Source organism: Rattus norvegicus, chromosome 11 (genome assembly GCF_036323735.1).
Source record: "Rattus norvegicus strain BN/NHsdMcwi chromosome 11, GRCr8, whole genome shotgun sequence".
Classification (NCBI taxonomy): domain Eukaryota; kingdom Metazoa; phylum Chordata; class Mammalia; order Rodentia; family Muridae; genus Rattus; species Rattus norvegicus.
The window spans coordinates 73,538,103-73,566,081 of record NC_086029.1 but is presented as its reverse complement, the minus strand read 5'-3'; the positions used below and the strand labels follow the sequence as shown (position 1 = coordinate 73,566,081).

Here is a 27,979-nt window from a genome sequence, read left to right as displayed (position 1 = left end):
TCTAGCCTCTAGCATAAGCATGGTAATTCTGTTAACAATAATGATAAATCTATCACACATTAGATGTGGAAAATTCTACATGTACATTTTAGGTAAAGACAGTAATTTGGAGATTTGATCTTTGATAGCATTGAAATCCTGCCAGTGTTTTTATTCTCACAGTTAATATATCAGCAGGAAAAATGAAATATGGCCTGGTTTATACACATGATCAGCATCATTTCTTATCTGAGCATGACACTAAGATGGCCGTCCTCTGGTCTCAAAAGCCACTTTTTTGCTTGCTAAAGGCTTGACCTTCTGTTTTCAGAAATCCTCATTATGCAAAATATAATAATTTTGTGTCTTTAGGGTGTGTGTGTGTTTGTATGTTTGTATGTGTGTATGTATGTATATATGTATATATGTATATATGTATGTATGTATGTATGTAATCATCAATCTTAACATCTGAGTGAAATTTTGGGTGGAAGAACTACACCATCATATTTCGGTGAACTACTCAACACATGAATTTATACTCATCCATTAGTTGGACCACAAAGGTATTGATAACTCTACTTGGTATGTCAGAAGCCTGGATCACTAATGAAGAATATACTTTGTGTATACATATTTGTATCTATAGAAAGGTAGGAGAGATGGGAAATGAAATTTATTTTTTTCTACAAATTTAAAGAAATTCCTTTGGCCTTCACTGTGAAACAATGACTTGAGAAATCAGATGATTAATAGCCGAGTTAGATAATGTTTTTAAAGTTTTATAAGGTCTTTGGTAGTAGTGCTAGAGACAGGTGTAATGAGAATTGATATTTCACAAGTTTCTGCCTGTTTGTAATCAAATTGTGTCCTTCAGATATATAAAAGCTCACCCTCAAAACAGTTTCTACATATGTTCCCTGAAGAGAGAAATTGGAAAATACAATCCTGGCTGAATTTTCACTCCCTGCTGGTTTAGAGAAAGCTTAATTAAAATGTGTTACCTTCCAGACTCCCTCAGCTGAATCTCAGTGAGACTGGAATGTGATTCCCAAGTTCTTTTTTTTCTTTTCTTTCCTCCCATGTCTTCAGCCAAAGGACTGAGTCAGAACCTGGACTGAGACTTTGGTTTTGGTAACTTTGGGGTAACTGTTTAGTTGACTTTTCCATAAATGATAAGAAGTGTAAATACTAAAATCAGAGAAAATTTTACTCATGCCCAAGAGCAGGGAGTTACTGCAATATGTTTGCCATATTAGGTCAGGAAAATGGGTCATGTGGGGTGTAGAGATCACTGTTTGGGAAAAATGCCCGTGAGAATTCATGCCAAATTATTAATTGCTACCTACTTCATGTTGTTTCCATAGAAAATGATTGCTGATCATGAAGCATCCTTTGAATGTATATTTATTTCATCACAATATATTATTAGAGTTTTTAAAACCTAGATTTTCATTATAGGCAATTTAATCCCAAATAGTAAATGTGTTCAATGGCGGACATTTATATCTAATTATTCTCTAGCATTATGTTGTTTCCTTTAACCGTAAGACGATTGAAATCTAGGTTACTGTTTATTTGGTTTGGTTGGTTTTATTCCACAAACTCACTTTTCAGTTCCCTTGTCTTATTTTCGTGTGTACTCTTAGCCTACCTACTGCTGGCAAGTCTCGCTTGGATTCATTTAGTCACGAACATGCTCTGTACTGGAGATCTTAGCGACATGAGTGGGATCAATAAACAGGCCGTCATTGTGTGCTCTCGGTGTTTGACTATAGCTGATAAGAGGAGATGGAAGGCAAACAGATCGGAAAAGCCTTCTTCCTTGGATTTCGTCTGAGAAAGGTGACAACAACAGCCTCAGCTTCAAATGAAGTAAAAATGGAGAAGGCCATGAGAGCCACCCTGTAGTGCTAAGAAATTCCAGCATGAGGCATTGGGCTGTGCATGCAGTGGCCTATGAGTACCATTTACTATATTATTGTATTTCTCCACATACCTACCATAGGAGAGCAAAAAAGTTAACATGCTGTTGCACAGTGAAATACAGAGGGCACAATGTAGGAAAAGTCCTACAGACAGACAAAAGGGAAAGAGTCTCTAGAAATCAAGAAAGCATGAACGAAGAATCTATTTCTGGGGAGACCAGGAAATTTTGACCATAGTTGCCCATTGCACTATTCACAAAAATATGTAAAAAGACCATGCATATTTAGGTGTAAGGATAGGTTTACATCTATCAAAATATGTTCTATTATCATTGCCCAATTGTCACCATATTTCCATTCATCAATTCTTCAGCTCCTTTTGTGAAGGTGAGATATTTGGCGTCATGGTAGGCTTCTTGTGTAATCTTTGTCTAGTCCTTAAGCATGTCACTTAGTTCTTGTGAACCATACATATTTCATCTTTAAGCTGTGGATACTTACTTACCTCACAGGACAAATATGAGAATTGAGTGAAATGACTCCTTTTTTGTTTTGTTTTGTTTTTAAGATATCCCCCATCCCTCCACTCTTGGCAGCTACAGATTTCTGTTCATTCTCTTGGCTTTCTGGGTCTCTCTCTCTCTCTCTCTCCTGTCCCTCTGCACAGGTAATTTTTTCCCACCCATTCCCCTCCTCTTTTCTTCTCCCATCCACTTCCCTCCCTTTGCCTCCAATGACTATTTTGTACCCCCTTCCTCACTTGGGTCTTCCTTCGTATTGAACTTCTTTGGGTCTGTGGGATATATCAAGGGTATTCTATAATTTTTGGCTAATATCCACTCATCAGTAAGTACATACATGCATGTCCTTTTGGGTCTAGGTCACTTCGCTGAGGATGTTTTCTAGTTCTATTCTTTTGCCTACAAAATTCATGATGTCCTTGTTATTAATAGCTGCATAGTATTCCATTGTTCCACATTTTCTGTAATCATTCTTCTACTGAGGGACACCTGAGTTGTGTCCAGTTCTGGCTCTTAAAAAAAACCTTCTATGAACACAGTAGAGCACAGGTCCCTGTTGTATGTTGGAGGATCTTTTGGGTGTATGCCCAGGAATGGTATAGCTGCATCTTTAGGTAGAAAGAACTATTTCAAGTTTTCTGAGAAATCTCCAGATTGATTTCCAGAGTGGTTGTAACAGTTTGCAATCCCACCAGTAATGTAGGAATGTTCCTCTTTCTCCACATCCTTGCTAGCATGTGCTGCCATTTGCATAGTTTTTAATTTTTAATTTTTGTATTTTTATTGGATGTTTTCTTTATTTACATTCCAAATGCTATCCTCTTTCCAGGTTTCCCCTCCACAAGCTCCCTATAACACCCCTCCCCCTGCATCTATGAGGGTGCTCCCCCACCCACTCACCCACTCAGACCGCCCTGCCTTACTACCCTAGCATTCCCCTACACTGGGGCATCCAGCCTTCACAGGACCAAAGGCCTTGCTTCCCATAGATCTTAGATAAGGCCATCCTCTGCTACATATGCAGCTGGAGCCATGGGTCCCTCCAGGTAAACTCTTCGGTTGATGGTTTGGTTCCTGGGAGCTCTGGGGGTCTGGTTGGTTGATATTGATGTTTTACCTGTGGGGATGCAAACCTCTTCAGCTCCTTCAGTCCTTTCCCTAAGTCCTCCATTGGGGTCCCAGTTCTCAGTCCAATGGTTGGTTGCAGGCATCCACGTCTGTTTTGCTTAGGCTCTGGCAGAGCCTTTCAGGAGACAGCTATATCAGGCTCCTGTCAGCAAGCACTTCTGACCATCAGCTATAGTGTCTGGGTTTGGTGGCTGCATATGTAATATATCCCCAGGTGGGGCAGTCTCTCGATGGCCTTTCCTTCAGTCTCTGCTCCACACTTTGTCTCTGTATTTCCTTTAGACAAGAGCAATTCTGGGTTAAAAATTTGGAGATGAGTGGGTGGCCCCATCTCCCAGACGGGGGCCGTTTCTAATATCTAAATATGATCTCTACGGGTTCTCCCTCCCATTTGCTGGCTATTTCAACTAATGTTATCTCCTTTGGGTCCTGGGAACCTCCTGCTTTCTTGGCTTCTGGGACTTTTTGGTGGCTATCCCCAGTTTCTCAACCTCCATTGCCACGCACCTCTGTTCAATTTCCTGAACCTCTGTATTATTCCCCCATCTTCTATATACTTGATCCTGTCATCTTTCTCTCCTTTCTTCCTCCCAAGTATCTCCCACCTTCTACCTCCTGTGTATTTTGTTCCCCTGCCTAAGACGGACTGAGATATTTTGGGCTTCCTTCTTCCTGAGCTTCATATGGTCTGTTAGTTGTATCCTGGGTATTCCGAGCTTTTTGTCTAATATCCACTTATCAGTGAGTACATACCATACATTCTGATTAGGGTAAGGTAAAATCTTATGATTGAAATTTTATGAAATCTTATTTCCATTTCCCTGATGTCTAAGGAGGGTAAGCATTTCCTTTTTCCCGTTCCTTTTATATATTTTTTTATTTACATTTCAAATGTTATCCCCTTTCCCTGGTTTTCCCTATGGAAACCCTCTATCCCACCCCCACCCCCACCCCCACCTCCAGCTTCTATGAGGGTGCTCCCCCACCTACTCACCCACTCCTTTCTGCCTCCCTTCCCTGGCATTGCCCTACACTGGGGTATCAAGCCTTCACAGGACCAAGGATCTCTCCTCCCATTGATGCTACTTGGCCATTCAAGATTCCTCTGTTGAGAATTTTGTTTAGGTCCTTATCCTATTTTTTAATTGGGTTATTAGCTATGTTGGAGTTAAACCCTCTTGAGGTTTTTTAATATATTTTGAATATTAGCAGTCTTTTGGAAGGAGGGTTAGTGAAGATCCTTTTTCCAGTCCGCAGGCTGCCATTTTGTCCTATTGATAGCGATAATTCTTCGAAACTGGAACATATTTAGATAGTGTTATTAGTGTTCTATAATGATGATCACTAGCAATGGAATCTACTTCTTTTGGTGAATGGTAACTTCTGATTTTTATTTTTGTTTTGTTTTGTTTGTTTGTTTTTTGGTATTTGCTGGCATTGAGGACATTGTTGGAAAGTTTCATATTTGAAAGTATCATTTCTATCAAATGAAAGTAAGCAACAAACTTCTTTCTTATTTTTTCTGACCTATGATAAAGTGGAAACTGGACTGGAACAGAGGCTCAAATGTCACAGACTTAATGAAAGGGCAAATAAAATCTAAAGTAGCTCGCTTTAACCTAAAGCAAAATGTACCTTTTTTCTTTTATAAAGTTGTAGCTACATTAATTAAAACAAAATGTAATGATCTGAATAGAACTTCATACCCTGTGGGAATTAACACTAAACAAGTTGTCCTAATGCCACTAGTACTTAGAATGTCCCAAATTAATAAATTATTATCAAGCATTGGCAAAATTTTAAATGCACCATACATATACTTAGCTTTCAAAAAAAGTCTAAAGATAAGTGAGAAAAGGAAAGAAAGATGCTTATTTCCATTTCCATATCAGAAAAACAATAAAGACATATGCACAAATAATATTTTAGACCCTTATGTTTCAAAGTGCTTTAGATACAAAATATAACTCTTTCCTCATCATTAAGAGACTGTTTTTGAACCACATGTGAATGAGCATGGTCTAGGAGCGCTGATGGGTTATCTCTTAAACAGTGTATTCCAAGGTAGATACAGTTTTATAAAGTTTTTATATCTATAAAACAAAATGAAGTATTTCAAAGAATTAAAAAAATACTATGTTAGAACATCAGGAAAGTCAGTCATAGTAAAATAGGAAAAAATGCTGTGGATGTCAGATGTAGCTTGATGTATGTCTTAGATTTGGGTTGGTGAATGTAAACTGTCTGTTAATATGTTCTGAAAAGAATAAACTAGTAGTCATAAAGATGCTAATCAGACATGAACAGTGGTGGACAACGGATGTCTAGTAAGGGCACTAAACGTGTCCCATGATAATTTGTCTATGCATTTACATTAGTCCAACTCTCCACAACCACAAATTTCTTAGTTGATCAGCTCTGTAGTCTCTCTGACAAAGGTGTCCTGGTTTCTTTTTCTTTCTTTTTATATTTTAATTGCATCCATAGTTCACATTGTAATAGTTTTTTGCTTTGAGAGAGACTAGCATCTGAAGCCCAAAGTAACTGAAAAAGTAAATATGTTACATACTTATTTAAGCTCACACACAAAAAATGGATTGATGTAAGTTTTGAGGAACACTCTAGGGAGGGATGAAAAATACATTTCATGAATGGCAGGTGTGTAACAGTCTTAAAAGACATCTGAAAGGAGAAGCTCCCTGACAACACCAGTTTGTCAGCTTAGCCTGAGGATCTCATGTGCCTATGTATGATTTCCTTCATGTGGCTTGAGCAGCAAGCAGCCAGCTTGGCAAAAAGATGAAGCTCTCATTCCACAACTGAGTGATGGGATTCCCCCTTTCTAGCATTCAGTGAAGTGAGATAATCCCTATTATGAGACCGTTTCAATATGGGTAGCTTCATGTTTTCCGTAGCATCCGCAATAACCTTCTCAACGTAGTAGGAACATAGTTTTTCCCAGAAAGTTCCAAATTGTTTACTCCAGGAGATGATCAGAGCTATGCTTGATGACCTTCCTTCTGATTGGGGATTTAGGAACCATAAAGAGTCAGTTCTGCTAAAGGTCCCATGAGACCTTTGCACTGTAGTAGCAAAGTCAATATAACCACTGTTGCTTTGTACCAGTAGCACGCCTGCATGGCCCTGTATCTCTGTGTACTATACAATTTCATCGTGTACCTCAGGAAATTAACTTCTTAGTATTTTTCTTTCTATTTGAGGCATACCGTACATGCAGTGAATGTGGTAAATAAAGGCATTTTAAAGCAATATGTGCTTTTCTCTGAACTTCACTTTGTGCTGTACTTCAGCAGATCCAAGACATTTGTTTGTAGTGTGTATACATTTTTCTGGTTTGCTCTTTATTAAAATGCATTGGATTTATGCTGTTAATATCTTGTTTTCAGAAAACAAGTGTATCATATTAAATTGAATTTTTTCCTTATAGAAACAAAACAAGTTATTACAAATTTCTATTTTAAAGTATATGAAAATAAAATGTTATGAAAATATACATTTGGACTGCAACTAATTGAGCAAGTGAGAACACCTTCGCCAAATCCTATTCCCCATGTTTTCAGTCTTCCTATGTTTATTTTCCTTTGGTGTTTTTGAGGTAGGGCAGTGAGTAATGTGTGTTGTTTTTCTAGTCATGGTTTCTCTGTATATCCCTGGCTGTTCTAGAAGTTGGTCTATGGACCAGACTGGTCTCAAACTCAGAGATGTGCCTGCCCGTGTCTCCTGAGTGCTGAGATTAAAGGCATGTACCGGTACTGCACAGGTTTTCCTTTAAATTTTAAAATTAATAATTAAGATTGTGTGTGTGTGTGTGTTTGTGTGTGTGTGTGTGTGTGTGTGTGTGTGTGTGTGTTTGTGTGGTGTGCTAGGACTTGCAACTAACTAGGACCTCACACATGTTAGGAAGCACTCTTCTACTGAGTCTTATTCGCATCTAGATCCTTTTCTTTTAGGATCAGTTGGGATGGTACAAAAGAGCATAAGGCCAATTTTGGTGAAAAATGAATATTGGTTTCTCTTCAAGACAGCGGTTTACATGGAGGAATAGTAACAGTGCACATTAATATCTAATAACTTAGAACTAAAAGTCCCTCTAGTCTGCTGCTCCACTGTAACTATGATCTGAGCTGAAGCCCATGAGGCAGATGACACACTTGAAAAAGACTAAATTCCTTTTTTACCTATCTTTGATGATTTTTCCCCATTTAGAAAGCTGATGTGTGAACAGATATGCAGGACTCGGAGACACAGCTGGCCTCCACTGAAAGAGGCTTCTGCCTGATGCATATCAGAGCAGTTTCAGGCCATTGAATGTGTGGGTTTCTTTCATACCAAACAAATTGTCAGTCTTCTTCTGACATGGGACTTCATTAAGAACCTGATTTCCTCTGCATGAACTAAGAATAGATAAGTGATCCCTTACAAGATACAGTCTTAACCCTGACTTGTGATAAGATGACTAGGTGCTCTGTCTCAAACGAATAACTCATCATAACAGGTGGTACTGGAGAATCAGACTTGTTTCTTTATGGTTATTTAGTATCATTGATAAAATAATGTAAAAATGGACTTGAAACGATACTCAGACATATTAATGTTTAAGAAAAGAAAAGTATGAGGAGTATAGTAAGAGCGGAGAGGAGAGAGCCATGACTTTTGATAGAAGGTCAGCAATGGATTATCTTTAAGATGCTATATGGAGCAGAGGTCTCTAGAAAACTAATGAGAAAGCCCAGAGTATCAGGGTAGGTAAGATTCTTAAGATGTAGAGTATCCAAAAAGAGAGAAAAAGAAAAAAGAATACATATCATTTTTGAGTCACAAGTCAGAAATCCAAATGCTACTCCCTGAAGGAAGAAAAGCCATGTGGAATACAGATGCACCTTATCCCATTAAGTAGATTATTAATCCGCCCATCTCCTTAGCATATCTTAGCTAGCCAGGAAAATCATCTTTCCTGAGAGGTATCTCTTATACAGGAAATTTGCAGAACCAGTTAGATTAACTCTTAAGTGGGGTAAGGGGAGGATGGTGAGTTCTGTTAAGTCTTTGGAGCAGATGTGAATGTCATGTCTCTACCCAAAACCAAAGGTATGACTCAGATCCAATTCTTTTGTCACTTATTGGGCCTCAAAAAGGTGTTATACATCTATGTTTTCATATGACAGATGGGAGGCAGATTCCACAGCTGATCAGAAAGGGCGGGATCCATTCTTAATGCCCTCCAGGCCTGCTAATGCTTATCTAACTAGTTATACGTTGCAACTCTTACATTGAGTCAAGGATGCAGATGGCTTCATATGATCTGTGAATTTTCTTTTTAGTTATTCCAAACTTTTGGGCTATATCATGTAAGCTTATCAGTGAGCACATACCATGCTTGTTCTTTTGTGATTCGGTTACCTCACTCAGGATAATATTTTCTAGTTCTATCCATTTGCCTAAGAATTCCATGTAGTCATTGTTTTTAATCGCTGAGTAGTACTCCACTGTGTAAATGTACCACATTTTCTGTATCCATTCCTCTGATGAAGGGCATCTGGGTTCTTTTCAGCTTCTGACTATTATAAATAAGGTTGCTATGAACATAGTGGAGCATGTGTCCTTGCTATATGTTGGAGCAGAGCCCTATTGGTGCAGGTGAGGATGGTTGTAGCTGACAATTGGACTGAAGAAGAGAATTCCAATGAAGGAGTTAGAAAAAAGACTGAAGGAGTTGAAGGGGTTTGCAACACCATAGGAAGAACAACAATATCAACTAACCAGATCCCACCAGAGCTCCCAGGGTCTAAACCACCAACCAATGAGTACACATGGAGAGACCCATGACTCCAGCCACAAATGGGGCAGAGGATGACATTGTCTAGCATTATTAGGAGGAAAAGCCTTTGGTCCTGTGAAGGCTCATTTCTCCAATGTAGAGTAATGCCAGGGCATTGAGATTGGAGTGAGTGGGTGAGAGTGGGAGCGTCCTCATAGAAGCAGGGGGAGGTGAGGGCATATGGGAGAGGGGGAAAGGGGATAACATTTGAAATGTAAATACATAAAATATCCAAAAAATAAATTTAAAACAAAATAAAACAAACAAACAAAAAGAATGCAGATGGGCTAGAAGCCAAATCCCCTTCCTGACTCCCTTCAACTCACATCTGTTCTGGCCTTGGTGTCTTAGAGGTATGTCCTTGACTTGCACATGGGGCCTGGAAAGTTACTTTTGCCGTGTTACTGTTATAGCTAGTTAAGAGCCCAGTCTGTATTAATGTTACTATTGATAACTTAAAGACCTGATCATCCTTATAAGCCTATGACAACACAGACTAACTCCCATAACCACAACGACTAGGGAAACATTCATCCACGAGTCCCTCTTTCGCAGTGCTAAGGGCATATTGAGTTACTACATGTACAACCTCCCCAAGTTCTAAGCTGGAGAAGAAATTGTACAAGTCAACGTGATAAATGTGATGGCAAAGCAGTTATTTTTCACCCTCGTATGAAAACAGCAACACCTACATTTAATTATTTTTCAAACTGCTGTCCTAAAAGTCATTAATTCACCTGTCAGGGCAAGTCATGATCAAAAATTAGTTCGCAGGGAGGCAGGTGTGCATCTCATAAAAAAGTTTAAATACAGAACCTCGGGAACCCTCGCCCTTATCTTCAAATTAAGCCAAGAAAGCACAGCAGCAGCCCAGACCCTACCTTCTGTTTGCTGGTCTGTTTGTTCCATTTGCCCAATGGCCTGGGCATCTCTCAGTGGAGGTCAAGGCTACCTATCTGTCTTTCCTTATTCTCTTCTCACTGAACGGTCTCCGTTTCCCCATAGCAAGGTGCGTCACCAACACATTTTTATCCTGCCTCTTCGAATTTAGAGTAAAAGTTGTGACTGCAAGTGAAGAGGGCAAAGAACATAAACGATACCTGCAGGTAATAGCTTTGAAATTGCTGTGTTCCTAGGTAACTGAATATAATTACCAGTACCCTGGAATCCATAAAGCGATAGTACAATTATCACTCTAATTTTCAGAATAAAAGGAAAAGATTACACCAGTGTTGTTACAATTCGGTAATCAGAGAAAAGGAACTTCTTAGAAAGATAGTATTGGCTCTTCATAGTTTTCTTAATATGTGTTTCACACTGGGGACTTAGGGACATAGATGTCTGAAAACTCACAAATCTAAGCTTCAACCCTTATACCTTACAGTACATCACCATTATGGTAAGGTTACTGTGGGTTTCCTAAGTAAGGAAAGGGTGGTAGGCAGAGGTTATGAGGGGTATCATTGCATTGTGGCAGTGGGCAGGTTACTACATCTTCTGGAATTAATTAAAGATGATCCAGTGATGCTTCCCAGACTAATGAGTGATTCTGCCTCTGCCTCACAGCAGGGAGGCCCCTGTGTGTTACTGTCCCTTCCACAGTGTTTACTGGGGTAATGAGTGTTATTGCCGTGGTGTAACAGCAGGGTGCACTACTCACTGTGGTTCCCAGAGAGCTCAGCCATAATTAGAAGGCAAATGTGATTGCTGTTTTGCCAGACACCAATCATGATATGTTCCTGTATTGTTCCATAGTAATTACCAAATGACATAGTGCAATCTCCCAGGGTATTTACTTTGGACAAACAAAAAATTTTTCTAAATTAAATTAATTAATTTTTTTCCCTGCCATTGAGACTTAATGACATTGTTTCTAATTTGGTTATAGAATGTATAATTGCAAAATTGTTATTGACTTGTACTCACTGACTGATCAGCCATCTTTGCTGCTGTTTTCCCATGGGCTGTGTCAGTGGGCGTAATGTTGCTTTGACGGCTCAGGAATGATGGAGGAGAAGGAAGAAAGGACACCACAGGTTGGCCCGCGTAGTCATTCCTGAAAATTTACTTAAACCGTTTTATTTGGATATCTTTCATCTTATGGTCGTCCTGTGTTTCTGAGAACAGGGACGATGTATCAATCAAAAGGACAGAGTCAGCAGAACAAAGCTTCAGATTGACCTGTAGTTTCATTTTGTTTTATGTGATATGAGTACAGAATGCTGTCTTGGCTTCAAATATTTTGATTTACTGTCTGCACCGTGACTAAAGGAGCCTATTAATTTTGATATTTTCCCTTGGCATCCCAGTGCTTTCTTTCCTTTTGATTTTAATCTAGAAAAATATGATTCATGAAAGTAAAGGAGAAGTGGCATGGCTAGTGGAGGGTGGGTCTGGAGCCCACTCTCCCGTGTAGCCCCACATCTTTAAAGGTTTTCCTTGCTATAGAGAATTGTGGTACAGGATATTATTGCCCCAGAATCCAGCTGGCCAGATCCAAACTCCCAACTTTCCTCTTATGAATGCATATCCCTGAACAAATGTCTTGATATCTCTTAACTTCAGTTGTTTTATTAGAGGAAGGTCATAGATATATTCCACCTGTAGGTCCTTAATCTGATTTGATGAGGGATATATACTGAGTGATAATCAAAAGGCATAGACAGAGAATATTTCAACTAATTATGATTTCTTTTCTGTCTTTTGGGCCTCATTGGAAAGTGTCATTACTCCCTCTTTAACAAGAGAAATATACTTTTTATTCAATGCCTTCTGTCTCTCAAATCTAGGGTTAAGTGATAATTTATATTTGATTCTATGTCAAAAGAAAGTACACCCACATACATGTATTTAGGGCTACTTTCCAGTTCTCAACTGAAGAGTCTTATTTACTGAGTTTTCATTTTATTTGGACATAAGTTCTATATTTGAATTCCCAACTGTAGATGAACAAAAAAGGAAGAATATCAGACTTTTGAAAGAGAAAGAAAAAAAATCCACTCAGCAATCACACTAACATTTAGATCCCTGCATGTTGAACTGAGCTCTGCAGTGTCAGGCAGGGTGGAATAATGCCATTATGAGGTATCATGAAGAAATTTTCCTCCTGTATGACTGTGTAAAATGTGTTGAGGGTTCCATCACTTCTCAAGTTCTCAGGAAAGGAATTTAAGTCACATAACACTCATTCTGTCCATTTTTATTTACATACTATTTAATTATCTTTCTGCTTTCACTGAAAATTCTTTTATTCCCTCAATGATCCTGAAGAATCTCCCTTGTGACTGCACAGACCTAGGAAATGAAATTCTCATAAAAATGAGGAGCTAGGACTCCTGTCAGTTCTTGGGAATGCACTCCTGAAGTGACTAGAGAGAGAAGTAAAATGAGGGGAATACATCTTCTATTCATTGCTGAATGCCAGTCGTTTTATGAGAACTACATACTTGGGTAGAGTTAGGACATTTGAGTGATCTTGATTCCCTAAGTCAGTGCTAAATTCCTTGATAGAAAAGGCAAGAATGGCAACAATCAGGGCAGGAATCAGTACCCAAGACATCTTCCCATGACATGAACTGGATAGATGGGAAATGAAAAAAAAAAAAAAGAGTAGAGATTCTCCTTCATGGATGCCATCAATCTCCTACTATATAGTGACCTATATATTCATGCTGTAAAACCCTAATGACAGGCACAGTAATTGATTAATAAAATAGATGCAGTCTTACATGTAGAGAGTAGATTGTTAAAACATTAATTAACCTTTATTGTCTTCATAATCCCTAAATGTAGGAGTAACTCAAACAGACCAAGATGATAATTGTGGACATGGATTCCTCCTTTGTGAGAAATCAGACCAGGCAGGTGGTACTCCTGTAGAAATGCTTCCCCACATGGCCTATTTTACCCAAGGTAGGCTAAACAGCATATGTGGCCCTGAAAATCTATTCCCTGCAAGTGATAGGTTGTCCATCATTTCCCCGTGGCGTGCCCTCCATCTTTGTGAGCACAATTTTTTATTAATCAGCGAAACGTTTGGTCCTTTGAAATTGAAATGGATTTCAGTCTTCTTTATATATTAATTATTGATAAATGGAACCTAAGAGACGAGGAAAAAAGGCTGACGTGATTGAAGACAGATAGTTTTTAATTTTATGTCTCTTGCAGTGACAGAGAAATTTAGTTTAATAGGAGTAATTTTTCAAAGGCGATTCGGTCATGAAGGAGGATTCATAGTAAATGAGCGGAGTAGACAGAGTGCAATAGGTAGGGAAGCGCAGCACGACTTCAGAATTCCTGAGACATTTCCGGGAAGGCATTTCCAAGGGGGTGGGCTCAAAGACTTTTGGAAACGTCATCTTCACTTTAGCTAAGAGTTACGATCTTAGAATTAGACTCATAAGTAATATAGAGTTTCCAAATGGTTTAGATGTCTAAGACAATTTCATAGAGTTTACATGATTTCTGGATCTCTAAAATTAAAAAAAAATTGTCAAGCAATCGTAATTATACCAGTGCCCTCTGTATAATTCAAACGATGAGGGCAATAGTTAAAAAAAATACAGCAAGAAAACTATTAGGGAAATTGCATTTCTGAGGTCCAGCAAGACTCCTCCATTTATTAGTTTGCTTTGGGGACTCATTTTACCTTTTAAATTCTTAGTTGCTTTAAAAGGAAATAGAGATATTATCCCTTATACAAGGACCAATAGATAGTTTTTGAAGAATAAAGACATTTCTTTGAAAGGTTTTTATGGGTCTTCTTTCCTTAAAAAAAGACTTTTTTGATAAAAATGAAACAAAATTTCATAAAAACAGGTAGAGTCAGCATGAGACCATCAGCTACCAATGACCCCATACCAATATATTTCTTTTTTATATCTCTAAGTATGTGACAGGTTTTGTTCAATACTACAAATCATTTAAGCCCTAAGGTGTCCAGGGTCTGTTCTGGAACCCAGGGATTTCGTGTTGTGGAATTGGAGACTGAAGGCTTCTATAGCCAAAGGACCCCACAGCTCTCGCTCGACACAGGAGAATAATGCATTATTATGGGCTCCTAGAGAATTGGCTGGATGCCTCCTCCTACATCCACGTTAATAGAAGCCTTCATTTGCTATGTCTTGAAGAGTCAGCCAGGAAGGAAAAGAATGGAGGTGGAGAACAGGGGAAGAACGTAGGAGGTGAAAGAACATTAGCTTCTGTGTAACAGTGTGAGCAGGGCTCTGGGTTGAGGCTGTGCTTAAGGCTGCAGACTTCAAATTTGGCTTTGTAATTGATAGAAAAAAATATCCCTAGATACAACCCTTCCTTGCCCATTTTAGTGATTATCTCTAACCTGGCTTTCTGTATTAATCTTCTTAAAACCTTTTCATTATGTTCTTAAACTTCTCAAAAGCCTTCAATGACTTTCACTGGCACCATGCTAAATCCATTTTTTCCATTCTTTTTTTTTTTCTCCTTTCAATCTCTTTGCCTCTTCAATTCATTTTATGTTTGGATGTACCTCATAGCTGCTCGATAATATTGCAGTTTTCTTAGAGTGTGAAGCCCATCTCACTCAATTATTCCCCTGTAACTTGCCTACAGAAGGGAATCAATAACTGTTTCTGGATTGATTGTAACCATGAAATTGATTACTTGGTTTTACTATTTTATATTTCTTTATAATTTGTGTGCGCATAACTACTTTCACACAGGATTATAATTAAAATAATATCGGCCTGAACCTTTTCATAGACTTGAAGTATCAGTACTGAAATGTATTTTTATTGACTAACCAATATTACCAGTTATGTTTTCTTGATGATAAACATATTTTTCCTTAGTGATGTTTACACACAGTGTTATTATTATATGACCAAGTAGACCCCTTTTCTTTCTTTTAGCATTGTATATGAACACACACACACACACACACACACACACACACACACACGCAGAAATAATTTTCTTGTTAGAGCTGCATTTTTCAGAAAATGTTACAGCTCTGGACTTGTTACTTGAAGCATCAGAATCCACAGTGCACATATGACTGTGTATAACATATCTGGAAATATTCATACGGTATGATATCTGTAAATACAAATGTCCCCAATTTATGGTGATTCTATTTAGAATGATAAAAAAACAATGGACATTTAACAGCAACTATACCATGTCACTTGATTTCTTCTCTCTTAGTCCTATCTGAGACAAGACACAGCAGCTGGTCATAATACAGCAGCTATCAATAGCTCCTTGACAGTTACAGGAATGACTATAGGAGGACCAAACACTGATATCTATAGTGCTCTGTACTGCAGAGGTAAATGATAGGGTAGATACACAGAATATAAGTTTTTTATGATACTTTTAATGACAATGGATTTATTAAGCCATAGCTTTATTGTAAGTCAAGGAGCCTTGTGTAGATGTTGAGAAAAGATTAGTTATACATATGTAATACAATGTGGAGGTGTCAACCATCACAACAAGCTTATCTCTTAGTGAGTTCCAAGGCCATAAAAGAACCAGGAGATACAATAGTGAAGATGGGATTGTTTACCTGCAGCAAGGAAGGTGGACACTGCAAACAGCTCTCAGACCAAGGTCTCTCCCTGAACAATGAAAACAATGGAGCAATTCAGAGCCTGGCTTACTCATTTGGGAGTGGATTCCTCAACGTTTGTAGAGCAAATGTTAATGATTTAAAGGGGCAGCATTCTCTTCTCTCCACACACAAGCATTGCAATTCCCTCTAAAATACCAGACTAGTAGCTAACAAGGCAGCTTATAATATAACAAGAATTGTACATTAAGCTGACTAGAGACAGTGTTGAAAAGGCATGCAAAATGAGCACATTTATTTTTTCCTCAGTCCTTCTTATTATTTTGGTTCTGCCTCTCTTTGGTGTAAATCAACTTCTTCTTGAACCCTGCTATGTGTGCTAGGTGGAGACAGGTTCTCTGTTGTGAGAGCTTATAACTATAACTAGAATATCCTGATCTTTATCATTCTTGATGAGGCTTTTCTTTCTTCCGAAGAACTTGGCATGATGTTACTATCAGACTTACTAAGCTTTGAAGGGCTGGACTGTGTACCAGTTATCTTTTCCCTTATACTATGAAGATATATACTCCGCATGCCAACCATCAGTGACCAGGCTTTACCTCCTCTTATGCAATTATTTTCCCTTATGTCAGCCTCAGGTTTATTGAAACATGAGATGGAAATACAGTCTACACTTTGACGAGAAGATACCTCTGTTACATCACTGAAAATCCTCAGCTGACAGTGGCTCATGTGAAGGACAGTGTTTGAGGAATTCATTTGGCTTATGATATCGGTTGCACATGTATCAGAAATGAGATCCTTAAAAATAACAAAGGTGATTTGTAGGAACCATCCGATGTTGAAAATAGCAAAGGCATTTCCCTTTACCTCTGATTCAAACACTGAGGCTAAATGAAGAAGCATAGGGGAAAAAACCCAATTGGAGAACAAGAAATGGAGGATATTTGGCTCATTGATAGTTACAGATTCAAGATACAGATAAAGATATTCTGGATCCACATAATACACTCCCTAGTAAACCACAATAACAACTAGGAACTGTATCACTCACTAGCACATTAACCTTTACATAATACAGACTTTGTATAGAGTCGAGAGAAAGACTGGATCTGATTCATTAATTTCAAACATAATTAGCCTCTTTCAATCTTGAATTATCCTCACCAATTTCAAGATTAACCTGAACTTTAAATTATGTAGGTTTTCCCTTTCAGACTTGTGTTACAATTGTGGGCTTATCTAAATGTTAGATGGTAGGGGTTTGGCATCTTGCTTTCATTTGCTTTTCTTTTCACTTAGTGGTGATATTTGTTCCCAGTTATTATCATCATAATTACCCTGCCAAAAATAATGATATTAGAGGTTTTGAGGGTCCCCTGCCAGACTATTGTGAACCCCCCTGCTTGACATAGCTAGTTTGCCTGTCCAGAAATCATATCTCACCATAATTGACTGCAATCATTTAAATGAGCGCAAAAGAAAGAAAGAGAATCCAGTAGGTCTGGTAGAAAGGTTATAGTGTTCATATCTCAGTGGTTTCCAAATATACCATTTTGCTTCTAATGACATAGGATTAGGAAGGAAATAGAATTGACGTTTTATCAGATGTTTAAATAAAGGGTTTGTCCAACACATCCTCTCAAAACACCACCTGCTAAATTATATAGATACAAGAAAAATGGAACTTAAAGATTAAGAAAGTCACAGGGAACAGAAGGTCAGATGTCTATTTTTTTGGTCTTTTTTCCAGTATTCTCTGATAATAGAATAATTAACATTTCTTGAAAAGTTCCTCTAGTAATGCTTACTAAGGAATTTTCTCCATGATTCAGTGTTCTTAAGTTACAATCATTTTGACAGAGAGAGAGAGTTAGTGGGGGAGAGATGAAGGTAGGGAGAGAGAGAGAGAGAGAGAGAGAGAGAGAGAGAGAGAGAGAGAGAGTAGAGAGAGTGAAAGAAAGTTTGAGAGAGCATGATCTCAAAAGTCCAAAACTTTGACAGGCTGCCTCAGTACTGCTTGAACATGAGGTGATTTTGAGTGGGATATGTGTGCTGCATGGGCTACTGTGACATCATTTCAATGATATGAACATAAATCTATAATTTCTTCTTTGGCTTCTCTTCACTTCCCAAACTGTTTGACCCATCATCTTTAAAAATCCCATTTGAAATACCTATAATTTTTTCTCTTTATTGTATCTAGTTCCAAAAACCACTCATATTCTTGGTTCAAGCTTTTTGATTTTCCAGATCTAAATGTGATTTCTCCTAGGACTCATTCCTATTTACACAGCCACCTTATTAATACTTGCATAACTCTCAGATGCAGTACAAATTCACATGAGAAATCATATATACCTGTCTTGTTCTGATTGATATCTCCATTTTCATTGATTTCAACACACACTTATATTTCTGTCCTAAACATTAGCATTCTATTATTGGTGACCAAGATATAATAGACCTTCAACAAGTAATTGTTTAACTAAGGAATTGAGATAATTTGTGAACTGCTAGATCTCTTCCTTGCTGGGTGCTCATGGGTACATTTTATTGACAATCCTCTCCTCCCCTGAGCTTAGAGTGTGGACCATGTAGTTATGGAAGTGCATAAAGTGTGTATATGGTCATGTTTTTAATTTTAAGATGCTCAATGTTTTCTTGTATATTTCTTTTTCTTTATTAGCATGTAATCTTACTATTTATAAAGCATAGCCATTAAATTTAGTTTATTATGCATAAATACAAAGTCAATGACAATTTAACGAACACACTGGTAAAATTATAAAATTGCTGTTTTTTATCCTGCTCTAGATCTGGCACCATAGTGCCCCAAGATATCTGGTAGTTATCTTCATCTCAGTCAGCAAAGCCTCTCACCCGCTTTGCTCCATCCCATATCACACTGCTGATGGCCTCTCTCTGAACCTGGCAACAATCTCTCTACCCATCTAGTTCCCAAGGCAGGTTGCCATCATGCCAGACATACACATCCCAATTCTGTGGTGGCCTAGTGTCTCCAGCCACCACGTACTCTCTTGAATTCAAATAAATCGCCACATGAAAGAATATACAACCAAATAACCTCTGATCCAACTGATAATAACTAATTGCCCACTTAGTCATACAAAGTCATACATGTCCATACCTTAAAAGATTCATAACAACCTGTAAATGTGCAGAGAGGAATCTTAACATCCACCTTCAGGTTCTCTCAGCTGCTTTCCTCTCCACTCCAGTCTCCTCCTCCTCTAAAACTTTTCTCCCTCCCATCCTTCATTCTTGTCCAATGATAGCCCTCATTCTATCTTGTACCTGCCTTCACCGGCATATTGACATCATCCTACAACATACTGACATGTTTATACCAGTGCTTGATGTTAAAACAGTTTCCTTCCATATACACACAGCAGAACAATATTGCAACCTAGATATAGATGTACATGCAATAGTACAGTGTATATATCTATTCACTGTGTGTTTGAGTTTGCCCCAAGTATCCTAAACTTTACACTTTTAGAAAGCTGAACAATTCTGAAGAATCATGATATCAATTAGTAAACTTTGCATTATGATATAAAACATTTAAGAGAATGCAAAATTTATGAAAGATACAGTTTTATTTTGGCCCAAAGTTTCATACATTTAAGTCCATTGTTAGTTGGATATATTTCTTTAGGTCTATGAAAAAGCAATACAATACAATGGGTACATGAAGCTGTCCCCACTTATGGCAGCCAGAAAGACAAGTTAAAGGTAGAATAGAAACTGCAGCTTCAACTGTCTTAAGGACAGACTTCAAAGGAAACAAAATCCTTCCAGTGAGCCCCAGATTTTAAAATTTCAACCTCTTCCCAGAAATATCAGGCTGATGACCAAGCCTTCAGTATACAAACATTTGTGAACATTCAAAAACAAGATAGATCTGAACAAGAGCCCTAGAATAATTATCTTTTCATAAAACAAGATTTCTTGAATGAAAAAACAAACAAAAGAACCATGTGACTTTGGAAGAGTCACTTAACCTTCTTAATACCACTTTACCACATTGAAAGAGCATAAGCATTAATGACTCTAGAAAATTGTGGGTATAATTATGAGGTAAGAACCCTATATCCATGTGATATACACTATTAACAATTGTGCCAATCTGAAGAATAATATAGGGGGCACAAATATATCTTCTTATGAAATAAAGAAGAAACACAAACCAGACACTAAATATTTGCCAAATTATGCTGTGCCACACTTTAGGTGAGTATGAGATCAACTTAAAATTATAGGCTGACACATTTTTTTTCTGTGACATTAGAATATTTTTAAGCTTAGTTTGTTAATAATTCTACATGACTGTCACCCTCTTATAAACCTTCATCCTCAGGTACTATGGTTTTATATTAATATTTAAACACAATATTACTGGATTCCATTATACTTACTAATTACTGGCTAAGTATGTGACTATGCCTGAACACTCTACTAAATTTTAAGACTCTTGATAGCAATTTCATGAAATCATCATTTCTTTCCAGTGTGTGGGGAAACATGGTTAGGTACTCTAAATGAGACTGTTGTAACTCACCCCACTTAGACAGTCATTTCTACACATTGATTGGATAGAGCAAGAGATTGTCAAAGGGATGACATCATATTCCTAAGAAAGACACTTCAAGCTTGGGGCATGAAAATGAAATAGAAATGAAATGAAATTGAACCTAATTTCCCACCTCCTTTCTGTGTAGCTAATGGTATTTTTCTATCTCAATTTGTAAGTAGTAGAAGTTTATGTATATTAGAAGCTGGGGAAGAGAAAAGGGAGCCCAATATGTCTCCTACAGGAGGCTTTGGGAAAATTCTCTCATGATAATGCTTGGTTTTTTTCCTCTCCATTGGGCCTGTGATATCCATAACCTCAAATCATTGTCTATGTAGAGCTTTGGTCATTTTAGATGGCATTCACCACCTATGTAGATGGGATTTCAACATGGAATAAAGAAAACAAAAATGTAAAGTGGACCATTCAAAAGAAATACAAATAAACTGAAGAAGAGTAGATTTTAGCCTATGACATTTTGTGCCAGATTCTGACCAATACAGATATGAATGCTCAAAGCCAACCATTGGACTGATCACAGGGACCCCAATGGAGGAATTAGGAGAAGGACCGAAGGATCTGAAGGGGCATAATATGGTATCAATGGGAGGAGAGACCCTTGATCCTGTGAAGGCTTGATGCCCCAGAGTAGAAGAATGCTAGGGCAGTAAGACAAGAGTGGGTGGGTGGCTGGGGGAGCACCCTCATAGAAGCATGGTAAGAGGAGATAGGATAGGGGGTTACAAAGGGGAAACCGGGAATGGGATAACATTTGAACTGTAAATAATAAACAAGTCAGTTCAGTGACAGCATGAAAACAAATATTTCTTAGAGAAGAACAAAATAAACCAACCGAGTCAGTACGGGAAAAAGATCAAGGAACATATAAAGACAGACCTATCAGAATTACACCAGATTGTTCAACAGAGACAATAAACGTTAGAATACTGGACAGATATCATTCAGACCCTAAGAGAACACAAATGCCAGCCCACCTACCATACCCAGCAAAACTCTCAATTATCGTAGATGGAGAAATCAAAATTATCCATGACAAAATAAATTTCCACAATATTTTTCGACAAATCCGGGACTACAAAGAATAATAAATGGAAATCTCCAACATAAGGAGGGAAACTAAAGTTCAGGAAAAGCAAGAAAGTAATCTTCTTGCAACAAACCCAAACCAAGATAGCCACAGAAACATAATCCTACCTCTAACAGCAAAAATAACAGGAAACAGCCATCTCAACCCTTTAATATCTCTTAGCATCAATGGACACAATTCCCCAATTTAAAATAAAAACATAGAGTAACAGACTGGATGGGTAAACAGGACCCAACATTTTTCTGCTTACAGAAAATGCACCTCAGTGACAAACACAGACACTACTTCAGAGTAAAAGGCTGGAAAAATATTCTAAGCAAATGGTTCCAATAAACAAGCTGGAGTAGCCATTCTAATATTGAATAAAATTGATGTTCAACCAAAAGTTATCAAAAAGGAAAAGGAAGGGCACTTCATAATCATCAAAGGAAAAATCCACCAAAATGACCTCTCAGTTCTAAATATCTATGCTCCAAATGTAAGGGCATCTACGTTCATAAGAGAAGTCTTAATAAAGCTCAAAGCATATATTGTATCACACACAATAATAGTGGGCAACTTCAACACCCTACTCTCATCAATGGGCAAATTGTGGAAACAGAAACAACAGACATAATGAAACCAACAGAAGTTATAAACCAAAGGAATTTGACAGATATCTATAGGACATTTCATCTGAAAACAAAAGAATATACCTTCTTCTCATATACCTCATGGTGCTTTCTCCATAATTGACCATACAATTGGTCACAAAACAGGCCTCAACAGATACAGAAAGATAGAAATAAATCCATACGTTCTATCAGACCACCACGGGTTAAAGCTGGTCTTCAAGAACAATAAGGGAAGAATGCCCACATATACATGGAAATTGAACAGTGCTCTACTCAATGATAACCTGGTCAAGGAAGAAATAAAGAAAGAAATTAAAGACTTTTTAGAATTTAATGAAATTGAAGGCACAACATATCCAAACTTATGGGACATAATAAAAGCAGTGCTATGAGGAAAATTCATAGCTCTGAGTGCCTCCAAAGTGAATCTGGAGACAGTACACATCAGCAACTTGACAGCACACCTGAAAGCCATAGTACAAAAAGAATCAAATACTCCCAAGATGAGTAGAAGACTGGAACTAATCAAACTCAGGGCTAAAATCAACCAAGTAGAAACAAAAGAACTATACAAAGAATCAAGAAAATCAGGAGCTGGTTCTTTGAAAAAAATTAATAAGATAGATAAACCCTTGGCCAGACTAACCAGAGTGCACATAAACACTATCCAAATTAATAAAATCAGAAATGAAAAGGGAGAGATAACAACAGAAACTGAGGAAATTCAAAAAATCATCAGATCCTACTACAAAAGCCTATATTCAACAAAACTGGAAAATCTGGAGGAAATGGACAATATTCTAGTCAGATACCAAGTACTAAAATCAAATCCAGATCAGATAAACCATCTAAACAGTATCATAACCCCTAAAGAAATGGAAGAAGTCATTAAAGCTCTCAAAAAAAAAAAAAAAGAAAAAAAAAAGCTCAGAACCAGATGGATTTAGTGCAGAATTCTATCAGACCCTCAAAGAAGACCTAATATCAATACCCTTTTGTTATTCCACAAAATAGAAACAGAAGGAACACTATAATATTACTTCTACGATGTCTCAATTATGCTTATACCTAAACCACACAAAGACCAAACAAAGAAAGAGAACTTCAGAGCAACCTCCCTTATGAACATCGATGCAAAAATACTCAATGAAAATCTTTCAAACCAAATCAAAGAACACATCAAAAAATCACCCTTCATGATCAAGTAGGCTTCATCCCAAGGATGCAGGGATGGTTCAATATAGAGAAATACAACAATGCAATTCACTATGTAAACAAACTCAAAGGGAAAAAAAACACATGGTCATCTCATTGGATGCTGAGAAAGCATTCACGTTAAAAGTCTTGGAAATGTCATGAATTCAAGGTCATACCTAATCATAGTAAAAGCAATATACAGCAAACCAGTAGACAACATCAAACTAAATGGAGAGAAAATTCAAGCAACCCCACTAAAATCAGGGGCTAGACAAGGCCGCCCATTCTCTCCTTACCTATTCAATATAGTACTTGAAGTCCTAGCCAGAGCAATTAGACAACAAACAGAGGGCAAAAGGATACAAATTGGAAAGGAAGAAGTCAAAATATCACTATTTGCAGATGATATGATAGTATACTTAAATGACCCCAGAAATTCCACCAGAGAACTACTAAACCTGATAAACATCTTCAGCAAAGTCTCTGAGTATAAAATTAACTCAAAGAAATCAGTAGCCTTCCTCTACTCAAATGATAAACAGACTGAGAAGGAAACTAGGGAAATGACACCTTCACAATAGTCACAAATAATATAAAATACCTTGGTATGACTCTAAACAAGCAAGTGAAAGATCTGTATGACAAGAACTTCAAGTCTCTGAAAAAGGAAATAGAAGATCCACAGAAGATGGAAAGATCGCCCATGTTCATAATGGGCAGGATTAATATAGTAAAAATGGCAATCTTGCCTAAAGCAATCTAAAGAGTCAATTGCAATCCCCACCAAAATTCCAACTCAATTCTTCATAGATTTGGAAAGAGTAATTTTCAAATTCATCGGAATAACAAAAAATCCAGTATAGTGGACAATAAAAACGCTGCTGGGTGAATCATGATCCCCAACCTCAATCTGTATTACAGAACAATAGTGATAAAGACTATATGGTATTGGTACAGCAACAGGCAGATAGATCAATGGAATAGAATTGAAGATCCAGAAATGAACTCATACACCTGTAGTCACTTGATCTTTTACAAAGGAGCTAAAACCAACCGTGGATAAAAGATAGCATTTGTAACAAATGGTGCTGGTTCTATTGGTGGTCAGCATGTAAAAGAATATAAATCGATCCATTCTTATCACCCTTGTACAAAGCTCAAGTTCAACTGGTTCAAGGTCCTTCACATAAATTCTGATGCACTGAAACCAATAGAAGAGAAAGTGGGAGAGAGTCTTGAACATATAGGCACAGGGGAAATCTTCCTGAACAGAACACCAATGATATATGCTCTAGGATCAAGAATCAACAAATGAGACCTCATAAAATTGCAAAGCTTTGGTAAGGTAAAGGACACTGTCAATAGGACAAAGTAGCAACCAGCAGATTGGGAATCATTTTTACCAATCCTATATCTGATACAGGACTAATGTCTAATATACATGTATAAAGAACTCAAGATGTTACACTCCAGAGAATCAAATAACCCAATTAAAATATGGGGTACTGAAGAATATTGAATGGTCAAGAAACACTGAAAGAAATGTCCAACAACCTTAGTCATCAGGGAAATGCAAATCAAAACAACCATTCAGAATGGCTAAGATCAAAACTTAGGTTACAACAGATGCTGGCAGGGATGTGGAGAAAGAGGAGCACTCCTCCATTGTTGGTGGGATTACAAGTTGGTACAACCACTTTCAAAATCAGTCTGGTAGTTCCTCAGAAAATTGGACATAGTACTATCTGAGAACGCAGCTATACCACTCCTGGGCATATACCCAAAAGATGCTCCAAAATATAACAGGGACACATTCTCCACTATGTTCATAGCAGCCTTATTTATAATAGCCAGAATCTAGAAAGAACACAGATGTCCTTCACCAGAGGAATTGATACAGAAAATGTGATACGTTTACATAATGTAGTAGTATTATTCAGCTATTAAAAACAATTACTTCATGAAATTCTTAGGCAAGTGGATGGAACTAGAAAATATCATCCTGAGTGAGGTAACCCAGTCACAAAAGAACACACATGGTAGGCACTCACTGATAAGTGGATATTAGCCCTAAAACTCAGAATACCCAAGATACAATGCACAGACCACATGAAGCTCCAGAAGTTGGAAGGCCAAAGAATGGATGTTTCAATCCTTCTTCGAAGGGGGAACAAAATATTCACAGGAGGTATAGAGAGACAAAGTGTGGAGCAGAGACAGAAGAAAAAGTCATCCACATAAGGCCCTATCTGGAAATCCATCCCATATACTGTCACCAAACCTAGACATTATTGTGGATGCCAAGAAGTGCATTGTGGCAGGAGCCCAATATAACTGTCTACTAAGAGGCTTTCCTAGAAAGATGCTCTCAACTTGCCATTGGACTGAAAACGGGATCCCCAAAGGAGGAGTTAGAAAAAAGGACTGAAGGAGCTGAAAGGGTTTTCAAGTCCTAGGAAAAACAACAATATCAAATTACCAGAACCCCCCAGAGCTCCCAGAGATTAAACCACTAACCAAAGAATACACATGGAGGAACACATGGCTCTAGCCACATATGTAGCAGAGGATAGCCTTAATCAGGCATTAATGAGAATAGGCTCTAGGCCCTGTGAAGGCTCAATATCTCAGTAAGGGGAATGCCAGGGTGGGAAGATGGGAGGGAATGGGTATGTGGGTGGGGAAACACTCTCATAGAGGCAGGGGGAGCGGGTAGGTATAGTGGGATTCCAGAGGGGAAACTGGGAAAGGGGATAACATTTGAAATGTAAGTAAAGAAAATATCGAGAGAGAGAGAGAGAGAGAGAGAGAGAGAGAGAGAGAGAGAGAGAGAGAGAAACCAACTGTGCTAATTTCACATAAAGCACAAATTTCTTGGCATTTAGTCTAGCAATTTGCATCAATAAATATCTCACATTGAGATGCTTTGGGTATCTGATATTATTAGATCTTAGAAACAATTGTTCATTATGTATGTATATAAACATATATATTAATATATGTATAAATATATATTGTATGTGTCTGAGGTACTTTGCTAGACTCTGTAGAATTTAGGATACTGAATTAAATATGCCTCTTCCATCGTAATTAAATTTAGTAGTTCTTGTGTCACTTGCATAAGAGCCATTTCTAAGTCCACAGAGTGGACATCTGACAAAAGAGTAATGTGCTAAGAGCATCAGGTAGAGACCTGGGGTCAGTCCACATTTAAAATGCATAATGAGACAATCCACGCAAAGAACTAGATTAAAACATGGTAGGATGACATGAAGGGATTCTAAAACATTAGTGTGGCACTGATTTCATGAAAAGAGTTTCAGGAAGAAGGGTGATAACTGTTCATTATTGTCAAAGAGAATCAGGGCAGAGTGAAGCCCACTGCATTCACCTTGTGAGAAGATGGTAGTTTGAGAAAGTCTTCTTAAACTTCCTTATGAGGTGCCGAGAAATGCATAATTGAAGAAAAGGTTTGGTCTGGGAGTGTAGACTGTTAATAGATAGTCTTGGGATTATGGCATGATGGCAGAAACAACAAGGCAACAGGAATCACTCCTTTTCCACCAGCACCTACTAGGAAATCAGAATTAGCATGGGCATTGCCCTCACAGGTTATAGATGTCAAAACAACAGATGTTCATTAAAGTACAATTCGAAGGAGATTGTCCTGTCAGGGACTACTTCTTTTCCTTTTCAAAGATCCACTCATCTCACAATAACTCCATACCAGGCACTGAGCTATACAACCATGTTAAATACTATCACTATAATGTGACCTGGTTTAGGGGAAAAAAAATCCAGTAGGGATTAACTTAGATTTAATTCTGTCCACACATACTTAACTTGCCCATGTAGTAGGTAATGTTCTAGATGTTGAAGGCACTAGTTCCTAGTGATTTTTGAAAAAGTGAAAATGTTACAAGGTTTGGGGATAGGTCAGTTATAGAACATGTGCTTCACTTCCATGAGAGCTTGAATTTGATCCTCAGCACAGCTAAAAAAATATGTAATTGTTAAACTTAAATGTAAGATACCAATGGAAAACAGAGAGGAGAGAGGAAAAGACTAACTTTGGAGAAATCAGAATATCAGAGTTTTGAGTTTCATAAAAAAATTACATTTAAAAAGGGCAGACATTAAAGAGAGATACTTTCAGAATTAGAGATAGGTGGAGGGGGGAGATAAGATGGGAAATGAACTGAGGTTGAATTCCTGAGAGTGTCAAGGATGTGGTAGCAAGGGTACACTAGGATCTTGCTATTACCAGCAAATCCCAGGACCCTCTTGAGTTTCTCATTGTAGTTAAAGAGTAGAGTTTAAGCTAGGACTCAAAAAGGAAATACTAGGACAGTTTTCTTAGGGTTTTATAGAAAAACCTCCAGAGGAGATAATCTAAGGCTATAAATTGAGATTACTGCCTGAAGAGGGAGATAGAAGAGAAATAGAGAAGTTAGCTCATGAGAGTTAGACATGGAAGCTACATGGTGGTGAAGTAGCTACAGGGCCACAAAGGAA

General features: G+C 37.8%; 1 protein-coding gene and 1 pseudogene across 2 annotated transcripts in view; both read left to right on the top strand.

Annotated features, from left to right (window-relative positions):
- Lsamp (limbic system-associated membrane protein) overlaps window positions 1-27,979 on the top strand; it is a 2,169,735-nt gene that overhangs the window by 656,938 nt on the left and 1,484,818 nt on the right. The gene's annotated exons all lie outside the window — the stretch shown is intronic.
- LOC134481072 (large ribosomal subunit protein uL6-like) overlaps window positions 1-27,979 on the top strand; it is a 125,609-nt pseudogene extending 97,630 nt beyond the window's left edge.